Here is a 16,937-nt window from a genome sequence, read left to right as displayed (position 1 = left end):
TGTAGGAGATTTCTTTTGTGGTTGGAGAACTCAAAATATAAAGCATAGAATCTGAAATGTGTTGGAGACCTAGAGCTCATCTACTCATGCATGGCACTTCGTCTGCAATTCTCACTCACTATGACACGTGTAAGTACGTGTGCCCCTCGGCATAACCGGGCAGGCCCTCAGTGCCCTGTCAGTGCCAGGCAAGGAACCTCATCCCAAAAGCGGCCTATTGAAGCATGATTTTGCATCCTTCTTCCAGGTGATTGTTCCCCATCACGTTTGATGGATGACAATAAACACAAGCAGTATTCCACTGTTGATTCTCAGTGGCTGCCCCTCAGGTCTACCTCTTCAATAAACACAAGCAGTATTCCACTGTTGATTCTCAGTGGCTGCCCCTCAGGTCTACCTCTTCAATAAACACAAGCAGTATTCCACTGTTGATTCTCAGTGGCTGCCCCTCAGGTCTACCTCTTCAATAAACACAAGCACGGTGAAACCTAACTCAGTGCACCAAGGGGGCAGTACCTCCAGGGTAGACCTTGGTGCAGTCAGGGAGGGTGAAAAATAATACCCACCGTGCTAATGTATGCAAGTGTTGGGAAATATTATCTGCTCCCTGCAACCAATTGAACACTGTTTACCAAGCCACCGGCGATGTGCTGTGGAGGGGGCAGATCCCTGTGTGCTCTGTGGCCCTCTCTGGGGTAAACTTAGCCAAAGCCCCACTCACGTCTGACATGAACAAGCCCTACAACTGGGATGCTCTCAGAGGATTAGGTAATCTCACCATGATACCCTCTCCCTCTCTCTCTCTCTCTCTCTCTCTCTCTCTCTCTCTCTCGCTCTCTCTCTCTCTCTCTCTCTCTCTCTCTCTCTCTCTCTCTCTCTCTCTCTCTCTCTCTCTCTCTGTCTCTCTCTCTGTCTCTCTCTCTCTCTCTCTCTCTCTCTCTCTCTCTCTCTCTCTCTCTCTCTCTCTCTCTCTCTCTCTCTCGGTGAAGTGCCTGATCCACTCAGGGCACATCTATCCTCGGGGTCCTTACATCCTTAAGTGCCTCCAGAAAAGGTTAGTTGGCAAGGTAATTGTCCAGCTGTGATCAGGCTTATTTTAATTGCAGGTGCTTCAACGCAAGCCATACTTCCTGTGACAAAGAGGCTTACTTTGAGGGAAAGGAGGAGATGGGAGAGGGAACGGTGGAGAGAGGTATACCGTGTTTTGAGCGTTGGTTGATATGGCAGTGCTTTTTATGTTGACACAGTGGTTTCAACAACCCCCATGATATGACAACTGATATGACAACTGTGATTTAACTGTTTTGTAGATGTAACTGTCACACAGGCTATTGGAGAAGAAATGATGTAACTCAAATGGCGGTATCTACCTGAAAACAGTCATGCAGGGGTCGGCACCAATGGTGGTTAAAAACATTTTCTGATGCAAACCTTTTTGGAACGATTTGATATTATATATCAACTGATCCAAACACATTGTTTGAATATGTCCACCAATATCAATAACATCGCTAATCAGTCATTCAGCAACAATAACAACATATGAGTAGCAACACACGTCGACACAAAGCTACATTTCTGTTGACGGCGACTAGCCTACCTTACAATTCAACAAGGCCGACATCGAGTGGGAGGGACATCATTTTAGGGCCGAGGCATTCCACTGTCATTGCAAAATTGTGTTTTACTCAAAATAATGCATGTGAGTTCATCAACGTGGCGACCAGCAACGTTTTGCCTTAGGCCTACTTCGATGTGCCGAGTGGTCCTCGCACACAACTTTACAAAGAAATAAAAACCCTATCACTTCACTTTTCTCCCGCCTCCTAGCTACTTTATTCAGGGAAATGTCCGTGCTATGTCTGAGATATGTGGTTGTCCCACCTAGCTAACTTAAGATGAATGCACTTACTGTAAATCACTCTGGATGAGAGTGTCTGCTAAATGACTCAAATGTAAAATGTACTATCTTGCACGGCAGAGTTAATGCGTGTGACATTAAGCGCTCAAAATGAATAATATATGTATTTTTTTGCAAAATGATTTCCTTCCCCTTTTTGGGATTCTGTGGTGTTACGTTGAGCTCAAAATGACACAATGCAGTCTTACCACAGGTTGCTAACCATAAATAATCAAAATGACTGACTTCTCACTTACTGGTCCCTGTACCTGCACAAACTGGTGCAAATACCAGATGTAAATGGGCAACACAACTTTCAAAAGGATGGATGAAGACAGAGGAAACAGTCATGCCATGATGTGTGCATTCTATTTTCCAATGATTACAAACAGCCTACCAACAGAAAGCAGTGTATATTTCCCTAATCTAAATGTCATCTGATCATGTGATCAGGTCAATAGGAGCTTGAGAGGGACGGCGGGTTATGATTGGCTGACCTGAGTTATTGGTCACCCTGACCAATAAAATATTTCCAAGGGTCCATCAATAACTGTGACATGCAGACTAATACAGTATGGAATAGCGTGCATGTGTGTGTGTGTGTGTGTGTGTGTGGGGGGGGGGGGGGCACAAACCCCATGGTTGCATCAGGCACAACGGATGACTGAAAGGCCAAAAGGTTACGGGACAGACTTCGGCCCCTGCCCTGCCACCCTCTCGTATGTGCATTTGATAGCGTCAGCTGCAATTATTAAAGTATACTTCAGACAGGTCAAATGGGAGAGGGCAAAGAGCAAAACCTTTAAAGCGGTGGCTGAAGTCAAAGGTTAGGATGGCCATACGACGATATGAAGTGCCGCTGGGCTCCCGTAATGGAATCAAAGGGCTGTGACTGGAGGGACCAGGACTAATGAGAAACAGTAGATGGGACTTCACATTAGCCTGTACCTCCGTCATTAGACGGATTTCAAATGTGACCATGTTATGATGACAATATTAATCATGACATGAGCTCGCCATTTGGCAATACAGTAGGTTTATGTGTGTGTTTGTGTTTGTTGTCTGGAGAACCATCCGCCTGTGTGACTATTAAATATAAATGGCCAAGGTCAGTGGGGTCGAGGCACGCATTAAGCACGAGTGACCGATGCAAAATGTAAAGGTCAAAGTGGAATTGCCCGTGCTGGAGCCATACGACGACACTCGGGCGTATTTATGCATGCCATTGGCGGTGATTTACGGCAGGAGATAAGCGTAGGGATGAGAAGGAAACACTCTCTTTTCTCTCTTCTGTAAATAGACAACTTTACTCATATCAATCACTGTGTCACACTGCATCGTTACTATATGTTTCCTGCTGAGATTAGAAACAGCCCTTTGTCCCATCCCGCCTGGTTCCTTTCTACATCGGGGAAGACAACTTGTATTGTAGCAATTCTGCGGCTTAACATTAGCATTTCCACCAGCAGGAATTGTGATACGTGTGTGTTTTTTTCCTGCCGGCGGTATTGTCTGATAGATATGACCGACTGGTGTGGTTATTCTCTCCTTCAATGATTTCACGGAATTCACGGACTCATATAGTGATGTAAGGATAGCTTATGTGCAGCAATGTGAAAAAGTAGCCTGTGTAAATATGATTGGATCGAGAATAGATACACACTTTCAATTCGCTGTCACATCCTATCACATCCTGTCGTCTGGTCTGTTTGATATTAGCTTTCACCTAAAAGTCTGTTACTGCAAATGTATTTGAATGTGCCATAGGACGGCATTTTTATACTGTGTAAATGTCCTTACGCCAGAGAACTCAGTCCCTACTCTCTGCCAAATATATGAATACATGGTTTTTCTTGGCAAAGGAAACTAAAGAAATGGCCTGAGATCAACTGTGCCTTTCATCAAAATACCTGGACAGTTACAAGCAGATTAGCTTATGGCATACTCTAAGCTTGTAAAACAATTCACTACTGATTAAAATAAAAAAATAAAAAAATTCAACCTCCCACAGAAGGAGTTTTATGGCCAAACGTGGTTTCGCCTTCCGGGAGTGGCTGTATTTGTGGCAGCCGAGGCTGAGCTAGTGAATTACTCTACACCCAGGCTTCAAGCATTTTTTTTCAAGCCTCTAGGAGAGGAGCATGCTCTCCACATCATTTTGGCCCCTAAATGGGAAAACCAGCCTGTACCATGGCCTTTTGGAACGGCCCCCAAGTGCTTCAGAGCTCAGCCAGAAAAATACGAAAAAGAAAACATGCGTTTGAACTGTGCGCCAAAGCGGAAACACGGTCTAGTGGACCACATTTTAACCTGAACCATAAAGGCCTATTTTCTTTTCCTCCAATAGCAATAAATTTGGTCTTTCCTTTTAATGCCCGTGTTATGTTTTTCCATGAGAAGATCACAGGGCGATAATGCGCTACACCGTAGACATGAGTGTGTATTACGTAACACCTCCTTTCCACTTTGTTGCTGTTATAGCTCAGCCATTGTCACATGTCACATTAGTAATCAGATAACACCGTATAAAGCATGGGGAACACAAAATACCACAATAAAACACTATGTGCTTACTGTTGTTCTTTAAATGATCCCTCCTGACTATGATGATGGTGGATTCCAGTGTCTTGTAGGAATGGATTGTGATTGGGCATTTGAACACCAGAAATGACACCCCTCTATTAGCCTGCACCCCCCTCCCTCCCTCCCTCCCTCCCTCCCTCCCTCCCTCCCTCCCTCCCTCGCCTTCTGAGCACATCAGCCCCAGAGGCAGTTTATAGACGCCGGTTCTCGCTGTGTTCCATCACATTCATCTCGATTCCCCGTTCACCATGCGGCACTTGAGCCACATCACGCCTCCATTACCGCCATGCAGATTCAACCGCCGCTGACAATACAAATCACGATAAGATGAAGCCGACGCCCCATAAACACCATCGCGCACATCACGTCATACCAGCGTCTGGATAGGAGATCCCACTTGTCATCCTTATGCGCTCAACTCCCACAGGAGAGCATAGAGATATGGATATCGTTACTTCTGTATCTGTCTTGAACCGTGTGTATTACTCCCCATTCAGCAGAGCCACCTGAATAGATGTGTTTGTGTGCCAGACAGTATATATCTCTGTTTGGTTCACATCCATCACTCACGGTAGTGGGAGGTCCTGCATGGCTGGCCTGCTTGTGCGGAGAGATTTACACTGTAACGCGCCAAATCAACAGACCTTTACAGTAAAATAGGATTTCATCAATAGGGGCGATCGATAGTGCAAGCTGGCTGTTGTGTAATTATTATGGTCAGCGGGCGTATCAACAAAGCTGTCACGCCCCACAGCATACACCCACCAGAGGCTGCGAGGCTTAGGAATCGCACAGGTTCGTTGGGTACTGGTTGGAGTCCCTGAGCGAAAGGTCAAATCAGTACTGCACCGTTACATCCTACAACTTTTAGGCCATAGCAGAGCTCTGTGACTTACCTGCTCTGGGACTTACCTGCTGCTTTTGCCGTGCGGAAATAGCCTGGAGATTCGTGTCTCAAGGAAGTGACAATTCAAGAAATAGAGTAAGACACTGTCTCTAAAGAGACTTGAGGCATAACAGCACAGCAGAGGAATAACGCCCGCTCGCACACAAACACACTCCCACACTCCCACACTAGCCGAGCCAATGAGCCAGTTTATGTCGGGATTTTGTTTCACAGCCGCGGCCTCCTGGGAGAGAGGGGTCTGCCAATAACACTTAAGAGACAGAGCAGGAAAAGTAAGCACTTTTATTACAGCTCATCACTCATGTAATTTCTGGCAGCATTTGTGATTACAGATCAAGGGATTGACTAACTAGACATTCAGCCAGTGAGTTATGAACAGGGCCTACCATCCTAGACCGGCAGATTCTCCTAGTCGGCTGTAACTCATCCTCTCTCAGGGTGCTAAATCAGAGAGCACGCCACAGCCGGAAGAGTTAAATAATATCTTCACCTTTATTGTAAATCTGTCAAAAAATTAAACCTGTGCAGACGCCGTGCCGTCTCGCCGGGGATGGGGGGGGGGGGGGGGAGGGGGATCAATAGGACTGTTGATGGGGTTATTGATAGACTGCAGGTGAGGTGGAGGGAGGGAGGGAGGGGGATGTATGGGGTGGGACTGCTTTGGGGTGGGGCAGGGAGCACGGTGCTGGTTGTTTAATCGACAAGCCTCACCTTGAATCGATTGGCAGGGCACGCATGGAGCTTTCCACTCTTACTCAGACAGAGATAGACTCTCACACACTCACGCACACACACGCACACACAGTGTATACTGTCTATAGATTGTACTATGAGAGGGGCCTCTGACGATGAAAAAAGAGCAGGAAGTTTTAACAAAACATGCTATGATTTCCTGATGATTCCCCCAAAAAGCTCTGTTTTGTGTAATAATCCTGTTTCCTCAGAAAGCAAGGCAGCCGTGTTCTGTCGTATTATCTCTGCAGCAAATTATTTTCTCATGGTCAGGTGAGCATAGTAGCAGACACATGGGACTGATTGAGATGGAGGACTACAGAGAAGACTTCACCGTGAAATGCCTTACTCAAGGTTCAGATCTGTAGTGGCGCAAAGGTCTTCAAAACCACAAACATTCAAACCTATAGGAACGACTTTGGCTGGGTTTTTACGGGAACAAAAAAAATGAAACAATGAAAACTCATCCGGCTCTATGGTCCTGGGAACACAATGGAACCCTAGAGGTGGCTGTTCACGCTGGGCCACCCCAGAGGATTCCACACATGGCTGCCGCCTCCATTCCACAGAGTTGAGTTCTGCTGAAAGGTCAAAGGTCATTGTTTTTGGATGAGCTGGCGTCCACGTCTGTGTGGCAGGACAGCTTCGGTTGGCTATGGCCCTTTCTTTTCTGGTGCTGCGCGAGGAGTCGTGTGGATGTTGTTCTCTCTGGAGGGGGGACGGGCAACTTCGATGGGGGGGTGGGGGCCACAAAAAAATCTGAACTCATGAGGGGCCGCGGTTGCTCGTACCCACACCCATACCCCCCCCACACACATTTTAGTGGCCCCACTCTTGACAGCGGAGAAACATTTTGTAAGTACAAATGTTTCCATGTAGCGTAGAGAAAATAAAAAGCAAGTTTATTGTAATTCTACAAGTTTTACTATGGGGCGGAGAGAAGATTTAGCAATTTTATAACACATTTCATGGAATTCTACACATTTTGCCGTAGGGTGGAGAGAAATGTTTGCAGTTTGTCATGTGACATCTGAGTGAGACTGACTAATAAAATCATTGTGGGCCCCCCTCTTGGCTGGTGATTCGACCATGATAATATGTTTAGATTGCTGGTAGTTAAACTAACTTAGCATTAAACATTTTAGCTGAAGTGGACTTTCACTTTATTTTATCGAACGTTTACTTAACTAGGGCTAATTGGCTGACTATCAGTGACTGACATAACAAGAGACAAACTGCTGATGCAGAGGAGGATAAGAAGGGGGTGCAGGGAGGTATGGGGGGCTGGGCAGGTGGGGGAGAGAGGGCCACCATCCTCTTGGTGTGAGGCTGCCTGCTGACCCCCTGTTCCTGGTCTGGATCCCGGTCTGTGGCAGTGGGTGTGGCTGGGACAGGCAGCTGTGCCAGGCTGGGCTTAAGGACCAGAGTGCTTCTGAACAGCTCTGCTTCTGGGGCTTAGTACACCACAACCATCACCCCTTTCAGCATCGTGGATCTGTGGAGCTCCACTAGAGGGGGAATAAGACACAGAAATTCACAAACACAAAACACACGCACAAACAACCCTCAATTACAACAACATGCTTACAGATACACTGAGTCCACAAAAAATGTCCATGACATCAACTGACCAGGTGAATCCAGGTGAAAGCTAGGATCCATTATTGATTCCATTATTGATTTCACTGATTTCACTGATTTCATTGATTTCACTTGTTAAATCCACTTCACAGTGTAGATGAAGGGGAGAAGGATTTTTAAGCCTTGAGATAATTGACATATGAATTGTGTATGTGTGCCATTCAGAGGGCGAAAAGGCAAGTCAAAAGATTTCAGTGCCTTTGAAAGTGGTTTGAGTGTGTCAAGAACTGCAACGCCACTGTGTTTGTCACGCCCAACAGTTTCTTGTGTGTATCAAGACTGGTCCACCACCCAAAGGACATCCAGCCAACTTGACACAACTGTGGGAAGCATTGGAGTCAACATGGGCCAGCGTCCCTGTGGAACGCTTTCGACACCTTGTAGAGTCCATGCCGTGACCAATTGAGGCTGTTCTGAGGGCAAAAGGGGGTGCAACTCAACATTAGGAAGGTGTTCTTAATGTTTTGTACACTCAGTGTAGATTTATACGTGTCAACACAGGTACTGCGAGTGCTGGTTCCAACCTCGTTGTCTGTCCTCCTGCTTCTCCGTTTGGTTGTCAGTAGGGAGACCTCACCTGTTCTGCCCCAGGCCTCTCCTGAAGGCCCCAGGCCTCTCCTGTTTGCAGTGGGAGGCCGGGAGCAGGGTACTGGGTCTGTGGAGACCAGACGGCCCGTCAGACCTGGCCAGGGGAACCAGCCAGCTGAACACTGGCCCTCTCTCCCACCTCACCCCTCCTCCATCCCCCGCAAGTCCCCACGGACCTGCCATCCTCCTTTTCATCCCTCTCTCCGCGTTTGATTGATGAGTGGCCATTTCCTGGCCCGTCCGTCTCAGACGGAGCCGTCACCACGGCAACCTCTGGATCGTGTAACGGTCCGTCTCCCTCTCTCTTATCCCTGTCTCTCTCCCTCTCTTTCTTTCCACTCTCTCTTTCTGTCTCGGGCCCCTGGTTTCCCTTGGTCATCAAACGAGCCGGCCGGGGGCCAGCCGGAGAACGGGTGTGGAGTCCAACCCCAGTGTGGTCCGCACCGATCTTGGTCTGTTTGCTGCCATGGTTCTGGGGGATGTAGAGAGAGCGCGCGCACACACACACACACGCACACACGCACACACGCACACACACACACACACACACACACACACACACACACACACACACACACACACACACACACACACACACACACACACACACACACAGTCTGGCTAAAGTTTACCTTGCCATGATAAGGTTACCTTCATGAGCAACTATAATTCTAATTGGCTTTATTAAGGGGCTTAAATCTAATACCCACTCATTGCACAGCCTCGGGCAGCATGTCAATGGTGCTGTGACTCAACAAATCTCCCCTAGCATGTACTCTATTTAATGGAGTAATGGTCCAGGATTCAGTCTAGACATGGGGAGCGCTACAGCCCGACTGTCGTTGTTGTGATGCTGGGTGTGTTCTGTCCTAGGTTGGCACAGAGGGTTTCCAAGTCAAAGGCCTAAGACGCAGATCGATAGAGCTTGGCCGAGCCCCTCATCGGATGCGATGCAGTAAGAGAAAAGCTGCACCGCAACATTTGACCCCGTTTAAAAACCTGATACCAATTAGGTGGGATTTGGAGTGTAAATAATTCAGCAGATCTCTCTCTCTCTCTCGCTCATTCACACTCATGCACACACACACACACACGCACACGCACACACACACACTGGATAGGATACAGATTTCTTAATTGCGTCAACGAGTTACAGTACATCAGGATTTCGAATTCAGGGTTATAGTAAACTAAACATGTAAAATAGTATGAACATGTATTGGTTGCAATAGCATGAGAGTCTGTGTGTGTGTGTGTGTGTGTGTGTGAGAGAGAGAGAGAGAGAGAGAGAGAGAGAAATAGAGACAGAGAGAGAAAGGGAGAGAGAAAAGCCAGTGACATGTCAGACAGGGTAGGACTCAGGTGTGGTGAGAGGATTAGACAAAACCCCTTAGTAAATATGACAGTAAACACCTGGACGACAGGGAGATGGGGAGTGAGGGTGTGTGTTTGTTTCTCTGCACATGTTTGTGTGGGTGTGTGTGTGTGTGAGTGTGAGTGAGTGAGATTAATATATTTTCCATTCGTACATTTTTTGGGGGGGTGATGAACTGAATAAAGTGATGGTAGAAAAATGACTGTTAATAAAATGCGTGGAATGAGGGGATGAGTGATGGAAGGAGTGAATGAAGGAGTCAAAGGGTGTGAAGGGAGTGAAGGAAGTAGAATGGAGTGGGTGAGAAAGTAAAATGTATTATTTCTGTCTTTTTGTAACGCTGTATCCACCAATTTTTCACATTTGTGTTTTTTCATCAGAAGTGATTGCTTACTTATACCTTGTGTGTCAAATATTTTAGATGGGTACGAAAATGAGTATTTCTTTGCAAAACGCTATGGATCCATTGTTTAGCTGGAATGGACTGCTCGTATTCTGTATATTAGACTGTGATAGCTGGTTGTCTCACTTAGCTATCTTAAAATTGACGCACTTACTGTAAACCAATCTGGATAAGAACATCTGCTAAATGACTAAACTGTCAAATGTCAATGTTTTACCTACAGACCTCATATTACTGTATTGAATCATTGTTTTTTACGTCACCAATGTATCATTTGTACCAATATTTATGAAAAACGTAGTTATTTGTTACATTTGACTGTGTTAAACCTAGCAGTACGACTTCTCTCTCTGAAATGAAACCTGTCATCAAACATTTTATTTGTCTCATGCGCCGAATACAATTGGTGTATACTTTCCCGTAAAATAGCAACACAAGAGGAATATAATAAAATACACAAGAATAGAGCTATATACAGGGAGTACCAGTACCAGATCAATGTGGAGCTATATACAGGGAGTACGAGTACCAGATCAATGTGGAGCTATATACAGGGAGTACCAGTACCAGATCAATGTGCAGCTATGTACAGGGAGGACCATATCAATGTGGAGCTATATACAGGGAGTACCAGTACCAGATCAATGTGGAGCTATATACAGGGAGTACCAGTACCAGATCAATGTGGAGCTATATACAGGGAGTACCAGTACCAGATCAATGTGGAGCTATATACAGGGAGTACCAGTACCAGATCAATGTGGAGCTATATACAGGGAGTACCAGTACCAGATCAATGTGGAGCTATATACAGGGAGTACCAGTACCAGATCAATGTGGAGCTATGTACAGGGAGTACCAGTACCAGATCAATGTGGAGCTATATACAGGGAGTACCAGTACCAGATCAATGTGGAGCTATGTACAGGGAGGACCATATCAATGTGGAGCTATATACAGGGAGTACCAGTACCAGATCAATGTGGAGCTATATACAGGGAGCACCAATACCAGATCAATGTGCAGAGGTATATACAGGGAGTACCAGTACCAGATCAATGTGGAGCTATATACAGGGAGCACCAATACCAGATCAATGTGCAGAGGTACAAGGTATTTGAGGTAGATATGTACATGAAGGGAGGGTAAAGTGACTAGGCATCAGGATAGATAATAATAAGAGTAAAATACAGAACAGAGTAGCAGCGGCAAACGATGCGTGTAAAAGTGGGTGTATGTTTGTGTTTGTTGTGACATTCTGTGTGGGAGTGTCAATGTAGTGTGTGCGAGTGAGTGTGTATATAGTTTGTATATATAGTCTAGTGAGGGTGCGTAAGGTCAGTGCAAGATAGAGTCAGTGCAGATAGTTCAGGTACCATTAATGGACTATTTAGCAGTCTTGCTATTTAGCAGTCCTATGGCTTGGGGGTAGAAGCTGTCTTGGAGCCTGTTGGTCCGAGAGCAGATGCTCCGGTACCGTTTGTCGGACGGTAGTAGAGTGAAGAGTCTACGGCTTTGGTGGCTAGAGTCTTCGTCATTTTTTTCTGGCCTTCCGTGGGAAGTAGGGGTGCTGAGGGTGACGTAGCACCGCATGAAAAATCAGAATAAAAAAAGTTAGAAATATATATATATGTTTATATATATTTTTTAAAACAATTTTATTTTTATTTTGCTGAAAACAATATTATTTCACAAAAGCAGTGCACTGGGCCTTTAATTATCTTCTATTAGGCCCCATGCCATGATAAGAAAGTGAAAAAAACACTTTCTTTCAACAAACAAAAGCTAATTTACCAACATTTCTGAAAATGTAAAGATAGCATTTTGCAATTGAACTCTTCAAGTGAGCAAGTGAGCAAATGAAAGTAAGAGTGCCTAAGTGAGGCGGGAGTGTGTCTTACGTGCCTGCTGTTTTCCTTCGCGGTGCACGCCATCGGTGGGGGATAGATGCAGTGGTCTTTGAAGCGAGCTCCAGTTTCTGTGAGGACACATTCCCTATCCCCCCTCTCTCTGCTCTTTGCAATTCCAGAAAGAAATACACAGTCTTCGCCATCTCCGCTTTGCATGTCAAGACGTCGCTTCAGATCCAGACACTCAGGCCTCTCTTTCTCTCTACCTTTTCTCTCCTCCTTTGTCTGGCACTCGCTCAATACTGGCTACCAGTGTTGTAGAGTCCGGTGTCCAGTCTGGTCTGGAGACCACATATTGAGTGTCTCTGTTTGGTCTCTGTGTTGGATACCTTTGTACTTGGTCTTGACTAGGTCTCGGACAGAAAGGACAATAAGGAATGTAAGGACAGTCAGGACAGTGAGGACAGCCAAGACCAGGAGTAAAAAAATCATAATTGTCAGCTTCCATTCAGTCAGCGCATAAAACCGCTTCTCCAGGCCAAATATATACACTTCTTTCTTGAAAAAAAGTCTTAACAGCCTTTATATCTATTACAGACATGTTAGTACAGTAGCAAACCTATAGGCCTTCAGTGTGTGACAGGTTAGTACAGTAGTGAACCTATAGGTCTTCAGTGAGTGACAGGTTAGTACAGTGACAAACCTATAGGCCTTCAGTGTGTGACAGGTTAGTACAGTGACAAACCTATAGGCCTTCTGTGTGTGACAGGCTAGTACAGTGGCAAACCTATAGGCCTTCGGTGTGTCACAGGTTAGTACAGTTGTGAACCTATAGGCCTTCAGTGTGTGACAGGTTAGTACAGTGACAAATCTATAGGCCTTCAGTGTGTGACAGGTTAGTACAGTGACAAACCTATAGGCCTTCAGTGTGTGACAGGTTAGTACAGTGGCAAACCTATAGGCCTTCAGTGTGTCACAGGTTAGTACAGTGGCAAACCTATAGGTCTTCAGTGAGTGACAGGTTATTGCAGTGGTGAACCCATAGGCCTTCAGTGAGTGACAGGTTAGTACAGTGGTGAACCCATAGGCCTTCAGTGTGTTACAGGTTAGTACAGTGGCAAACCTATAGGCCGTCAGTGTTTGACAATTTAGTACAGTGGCAAACCTATAGGCCTTCAGTGAGTGACAGGTTAGTACAGTGGTGAACCTATAGGTCTTCAATGTTTGACAGGTTAGTACAGTGGTGAACCTATAGGCCTCCAGTGTGTGACAGGTTAGTACAGTGGTGAACCCATAGGCCTTCAGTGAGTGACAGGTTAGTACAGTGGCAAACCTATAGGCCTTCAGTGAGTGACAGGTTAGTACAGTGGCAAACCTATAGGCCTTCAGTGAGTGACAGGTTAGTACAGTGGCAAACGCATAGGCCTTCAGTGAGTGACACGTTAGTACAGTGGCAAACCTATAGGCCTTCAGTGAGTGACATGTTAGTACAGTGGCAAACCCATAGGCCTTCAGTGAGTGACAGGTTATTGCAGTGGTGAACCCATAGGCCTTCAGTGAGTGACAGGTTAGTACAGTGGTGAACCCATAGGCGTTCAGTGAGTGACAGGTTAGTACAGTGGCAAACCTATAGGCCTTCAGTGTTTGACAGGTTAGTACAGTGGCAAACATATAGGCCTTCGGTTTGTCACAGGTTAGTAAAATGGTGAACCTATAGGTCTTCAGTGTGTCACAGGTTAGTACAGTGGTGAACCTATAGGTCTTCAGTGTGTCACAGGTTAGTACAGTGGTGAACCTACAGACCTTCAGTGTGTGACAGGTTAGTACAGTGGTGAACCTATAGGTCTTCAGTGTGTGACAGGTTAGTACAGTGGCAAACATATAGGCCTTCGGTTTGTCACAGGTTAGTAAAATGGTGAACCTATAGGTCTTCAGTGTGTCACAGGTTAGTACAGTGGTGAACCTATAGGCCTCCAGTGTGTGACAGGTTAGTACAGTGGTGAACCCATAGGCCTTCAGTGAGTGACAGGTTAGTACAGTGGTGAACCCATAGGCCTTCAGTGAGTGAAAGGTTAGTACAGTGGCAAACCCATAGGCCTTCAGTGAGTGACAGGTTAGTACAGTGGTGAACCTATAGGCCTTCGGTGTGTCACAGGTTAGTACAGTGGTGAACCTATATGCCTTCGGTGTGTCACAGGTTAGTACAGTGGTGAACCTTTAGGTCTTCAGTGTATCACAGGTTAGTATAGTGGTGAACCTATATGCCTTCGGTGTGTGACATGTTAGTACAGTGGCAAACCTATAGGCCTTCAGTGTGTTACAGGTTAGTACAGTGGCAAACCCATAGGCCTTCAGTGTGTTACAGGTTAGTACAGTGGCAAACCTTTAGTCCTTCAGTGAGTGACAGGTTAGTGCAGTGGTAACCCTATAGGTCTTCAGTGAGTGACCGGTTAGTACAGTGGTGAACCTATAGGTCTTCAGTGAGTGACAGGTTATTGCAGTGGTGAACCCATAGGCCTTCAGTGTGTCACAGGTTAGTACAGTGGTGAACCTATAGGTCTTCAGTGTGTCACAGGTTAGTACAGTGGTGAACCTACAGACCTTCAGTGTGTGACAGGTTAGTACAGTGGTGAACCTATAGGTCTTCAGTGTGTGACAGGTTAGTACAGTGGCAAACATATAGGCCTTCTGTTTGTCACAGGTTAGTAAAATGGTGAACCTATAGGTCTTCAGTGTGTCACAGGTTAGTACAGTGGTGAACCTATAGGCCTCCAGTGTGTGACAGGTTAGTACAGTGGTGAACCCATAGGCCTTCAGTGAGTGACAGGTTAGTACAGTGGTGAACCCATAGGCCTTCAGTGAGTGAAAGGTTAGTACAGTGGCAAACCCATAGGCCTTCAGTGAGTGACAGGTTAGTACAGTGGTGAACCTATAGGCCTTCGGTGTGTCACAGGTTAGTACAGTGGTGAACCTATATGCCTTCGGTGTGTCACAGGTTAGTACAGTGGTGAACCTTTAGGTCTTCAGTGTATCACAGGTTAGTATAGTGGTGAACCTATATGCCTTCGGTGTGTGACATGTTAGTACAGTGGCAAACCTATAGGCCTTCAGTGTGTTACAGGTTAGTACAGTGGCAAACCCATAGGCCTTCAGTGTGTTACAGGTTAGTACAGTGGCAAACCTTTAGTCCTTCAGTGAGTGACAGGTTAGTGCAGTGGTAACCCTATAGGTCTTCAGTGAGTGACCGGTTAGTACAGTGGTGAACCTATAGGTCTTCAGTGAGTGACAGGTTATTGCAGTGGTGAACCCATAGGCCTTTAGTGAGTGACAGGTTAGTACAGTGGTGAACCCATAGGCCTTCAGTGTGTGACAGGTTAGTACAGTGGCAAACCCATAGGCCTTCAGTGGGTGACAGGTTAGTACAGTGGCAAACCCATAGGCCTTCAGTGAGAGACAGGTAAGTACACTGGTGAACCTATAGGCCTTCAGTGAGTGACAGGTTAGTACAGTGGCAAACGTATAGGCCTTCAGTGTGTCACAGGTTAGTACATTGACAAACCTATAGGCTATCAGTGTGTGACAGGTTAGTACAGTGGTGAAACTATAGGCCTTCAGTGAGTGACAGGTTAGTACAGTGGCAAACCTATAGGCCTTCGGTGTGTCACAGGTTAGTACAGTTGTGAACCTATAGGCCTTCAGTGTGTGACACGTTAGTACAGTGGTAAAACTATAGGCCTTTAGTGAGTGACAGGTAAGTACAGTGGCAAACCAATAGGCCTTCAGTGAGTGACAGGTTAGTACAGTGGCAAACCTATAGGCCTTCAGTGAGTGACACGTTAGTACAGTGGCAAACCCATAGGCCTTCAGTGAGTGACAAGTTATTGCAGTGGTGAACCCATAGGCCTTCAGTGAGTGACAGGTTAGTACAGTGGTGAACCCATAGGCCTTCAGTGAGTGACAGGTTATTGCAGTGGTGAACCCATAGGCCTTCAGTGAGTGACAGGTTAGTACAGTGGTGAACCCATAGGCATTCAGTGAGTGACAGGTTAGTACAGTGGCAAACCCATAGGCCTTCAGTGAGTGACAGGTTATTGCAGTGGTGAAACCATTGGCCTTCAGTGAGTGACAGATTAGTACAGTGGTGAACCTATAGGCCTTCGGTGTGTCACAGGTTAGTACAGTGGTGAACCTATATGCCTTCGGTATGTGACAGGTTAGTATAGTGGCAAACCTATAGGTCTTCAGTGAGTGACCGGTTAGTACAGTGGTTATTCCTATAGGTCTTCAGTGAGTGACCGGTTAGTACAGTGGTGAACCTATAGGTCTTCAGTGAGTGACAGGTTAGTACAGTTGTGAACCTATAGGCCTTCAGTGAGTGACAGGTTAGTACAGTGGTGAACCTATAGGTCTTCAGTGAGTGACCGGTTAGTACAGTGGTGAACCCATAGGCTTTTAGTGAGTGACAGGTTAGTACAGTGGTGAACCCATAGGCCTTCAGTGTGTGACAGGTTAGTACAGTGGCAAACCCATAGGTCTTCAGTGAGTGACAGGTTAGTACAGTGGCAAACCCATAGGCCTTCAGTGAGTGACAGGTTAATGACAGTGGTGAACCTATAGGCCTTCAGTGAGTGACAGGTTAATACAGTGGCAAACGTATAGGCCTTCAGTGTGTCACAGGTTAGTACAGTGACAAACCTATAGGCCTTCAGTGTTTGACAGGTTAGTATAGTGGTGAAACTATAGGCCTTCAGTGAGTGACAGGTTAGTACAGTGGCAAACCTATAGGCCTTCAGTGTTTGACAGGTTAGTATAGTGGTGAACCTATAGGCCTTCAGTGTTTGACAGGTTAGTACAGTGACAAACCTATAGGCCTCCAGTGTTTGACAGGTTAGTACAGTGGTGAACCTATAGGCCTTCAGTGTTTGACAGGTTAGTACAGTGGCAAACCTTTAGTCCTT

Source organism: Oncorhynchus mykiss, chromosome 11 (genome assembly GCF_013265735.2).
Source record: "Oncorhynchus mykiss isolate Arlee chromosome 11, USDA_OmykA_1.1, whole genome shotgun sequence".
Classification (NCBI taxonomy): Eukaryota; Metazoa; Chordata; class Actinopteri; order Salmoniformes; family Salmonidae; genus Oncorhynchus; species Oncorhynchus mykiss.
Note: the sequence above shows the minus strand (reverse complement) of the source record.